This window comes from Echinops telfairi, unplaced genomic scaffold (assembly GCF_000313985.2).
Source record: "Echinops telfairi isolate 266 unplaced genomic scaffold, ASM31398v2 ScPeMD7_7469;HRSCAF=8507_1, whole genome shotgun sequence".
In the NCBI taxonomy this organism is placed as follows: domain Eukaryota; kingdom Metazoa; phylum Chordata; class Mammalia; order Afrosoricida; family Tenrecidae; genus Echinops; species Echinops telfairi.
Window position 1 is genome coordinate 45,613,784 of NW_022111373.1, and position 3,062 is coordinate 45,616,845.

Here is a 3,062-nt window from a genome sequence, read left to right on the forward strand (position 1 = left end):
AAACACCAAAAATAAACAAATAATACATAAATGAATATACAAATGCATACATATATAAACAAACAAGCATACAGATAATCACATGACTAAGGACCCCTGCCTCCCCCAATAAACACACACCTCTCACCATTATGCCTATAGCCTTTCAGTGTGATCCACTTCTGAGTAACCCCCAACCAGTTCGGGTGTGGTGCTAAGTGCTGCCCTCTGAGCCAGAAATTGTGATAGTTAGGTTTATTGTGTCAATCTGGCCAATAGGAACATGTGAGATTAATATGGTCACAGTTTGATTGGAGGGCAAAGAGATAAATGGCTCTGGAAGGCACACACCCCTCTCTCTTGGTCTCTGTTGATCGGAGTGCTTTAGCTAAATCTCTGCCTCTACCTGTGAGGTACACCACCTGTGGGCCAAGCCAACTCATGGATTGTGTCACTAGAGTTTGAGGCTCCTTCTAGACTTGCTTCGCCATGCTGCTAGTGTGTACATCACTTGAAACTGAGGCTGGTGGATCTGTTGTCTTGCATTACTTGCATTCAATATCCCATCTGGGCCTGCTTTGCTAAGCTCCTGACCTACTGACTGTTGGAGATCCACCCTCCTATTTTCTACCTGTGGGTTGACTCTGCTTGCCTTGTCAGAGGGAAGACTCCACTGTCTGCTTCCTTGACCTTATAATCATGTGTCCTGGTTTTGTTTCTCTAGAGAACCATGCCTGACACAGAAGTCTACAATCAGGACTTGGTGGCTTCACTCACTGGTTAGTTGCCCTACCCTATTGGTTTGCCAGACCAGCCTCTCTCCCCAAACGGTATCTTCAGTGCTGTCTTTTCCAGGGCTGTCATCTAGGGAGAAGTTGTCACATCTCAATATGAGGTCATTCCTACAGTCATCTCTTGGAATGAGCTGCTCAGAGCAGGAACATTGTACTCAAGGATTGGCACACCAGCATGAGGTCTAATCTCGCTTTCTCTTTCTTGTGGAGATATAAATATTTGTTAAAATAGTCTAAGCTGAATATAGTCACAGTTCTGTTCTTAAAGCTTTAAAATTGTCTGAAATATTTTGGCTTTAAAACTTTAGGTCTTTACCTATTTCATTATAATACTTGCAGGCTTTATCTTCTCGACCTGTTCTTTGAAATTTTCTTTTCAGCACTTTTACTTCATTTCTTCCATTTTCTTTAACAACTCTACTATTAAGAGCAAGTTTCAGAGTCTCTTCTAACATAGCATCTTTTCTTTTTTTCCTGCTTCTTAATGACCTTTTACTTTCTTCGTGTATGATGTTCTTAATGTCTTCCCACAGCTCCCCTAGTCTCCTCTCATTATTGCTCAATAAACAAAAACTGTTCATGGGATGTTCTTAAAATTCACGTGGGTAAAAAAAAAATTAAAAAATGAAAGAAATAAAAGAAAAAAATCAGGAAGACTAGGAAAAAAGGCATGGCAATCTACTTTCAAAAAAAAGTGAGTGAAATCCTATGGATGTATGTGTGTAGATAGAGAGATAAGGTTGTTTTCATTTTTAGAAAAAAGAGATGAAGACAAATGAAACAATTTCTTTCAGATATTTATTTGTGTTTAGGCCATAACTTTTAGAGGTATAGAGATTTGTTCACCAAAATAAAAATTTCTGCAATATACTTCAAAAGTCGGTGACTGCTTAGCTACATTATTTCCATTATATAAATTTTTCAAAAATTTTTACATTTTAGATGATATAAAAAAATTTAAGTAATAATTTTGTAGTTGGTGCTGATTGGACCATATTGACCCTGAATGAATAATGTCCCTTTCTAGGGTCCTCTCTTCAGAAGAAGCAAGTCTAGGGACACTTCCACAGTACTATTTCTAATATAAGACTAGGTTTTCTATTCTCATAAACAGTTACAGACTCATACTCACAAGGACAGTTCTGTCCTGTTCTATAGACTGACGATGAGTCAGTACTGGCTCGATAGTAAATTTGGCTTAGTTTTCCATACATAAGCAAACACATCTAGAATATTCTAAGAAGCTATGGTACTATAGAAATCCTCAACCTCAGATTAAATTCCATGTTTTAATTATAAATATTTCAGAGGAATTGCACAACTTGACAAAAAGACCAGCCTATAATCTTTTGGATGTGATGGAGAAACAACGAAGCTTTTAGAGAGTATTGCTGACCCAGATGGATTAAAACTACATAAATAGCAAACCATCATTAATTTTTTAATAGACACTAGAATAGAACAGAGAATATTGTTATTGGGAATTATTCTATGTATTTAATATTTTGTTGAGCAAAGGAACTCTAAAAATTTTAAATTAATGTTTTTAATATGCCTAAGATAATATGTATGGCAATATATTTCAGATTATGTTAAAAAGTAATTCAAATCTATTGTATTTCATGATAGTATCTATTCATTAAATTGAAACTGAATATTATCAACTGGCTTATCACTGAAATGAAGCTCTGCATTTTTAATAGGTATTTCAACTCTTATGCATTTCAAAATAGTAATTGAATTTAAGACCTCCCTTTGATGAAATATACATTTTATTTCCTACCTTTTAGCACATTTCAAGTACTTTAGTTTTCCAGGTGACAGTAATTGATATATTTGAAAACATGCAACCAAATAATCAGATAAAAAGTATTATACTTGTTTGAGTAGATTGCTAAAATACATATGCATAAAATAACTGCATTATATAATTTATATAAATATGAATGGATAGTACAGATACCAATTATTTTTAAAGCAGACTTAATAGCTTACTGTGAAATATATTGTCCAATTATTATGAATTTATTTCTTTAACATTTAAAAAGGGCATTTAATGAGGTCTAAATACAGGCATGTACATATGTAAATATATTTATATAGGATGGTGGGGAAATAGATATACATGCATATATTCATAGGTTTAATATTAAGGCAGCAGATGGACAATGGGCCTCCACTCAAGTACTTACTCAATGCAAGAACACTTTGTTCTATTAAATTGGCATTCCATGATGCACACCTTCCCGACACGATCGCTGAAGACAAATGTTTGTATAAGCAAATGTG